The sequence below is a fragment of the Manacus vitellinus genome, unplaced genomic scaffold (genome assembly GCF_001715985.3).
Source record: "Manacus vitellinus isolate BGI_N305 unplaced genomic scaffold, ASM171598v3 scaffold_11_pilon, whole genome shotgun sequence".
NCBI lineage: Eukaryota > Metazoa > Chordata > Aves > Passeriformes > Pipridae > Manacus > Manacus vitellinus.
Window position 1 is genome coordinate 16,643,285 of NW_021938895.1, and position 523 is coordinate 16,643,807.

Sequence of the window (523 nt, forward strand, 5' to 3'; positions counted from 1 at the left end):
TTAACATGTAAATACAGCCATACCAAGTTATGTCATGCAATAGGACATTCATTCTCACTGTTGAACTGATTGTTCAATTTCTTTTTTCCCCTGAGCCTTAAGTTGTCTGGAAACAAACCATGAAGCCAAGAGGAGGTAGGATTCTGGACTCTTGACAAAGCTGTCTTGCTCAGTCTTGCCTCTGGGTCTTTTTCTTCATCATGTGGTGTGTATTTTTCCAGGTATTTTATTAATGGTTTTGTACCTTCACTGTTACTACAAAAATCTCAGCCCATGCTGTCACAGACATATGTGCCATTTGTATGCTGTTTTTGAAGACAAATCGATTAATACAGGTAAAAATAATAAACCAGTTGGGGAACACAACTGCATGCAGTTAAGACTCATACAGTGGGCGAAGTTGCGAATGCCCCGTCTCTGGAAATGTTCAAGGGCAAGTTGGACGGGGCTTGGAGCAACCTGCTCTGTCGGAAGGCGTTCCTGCCCACGGCGGGGGGTTGGAACTGGACGGTCTTTGGGGTCC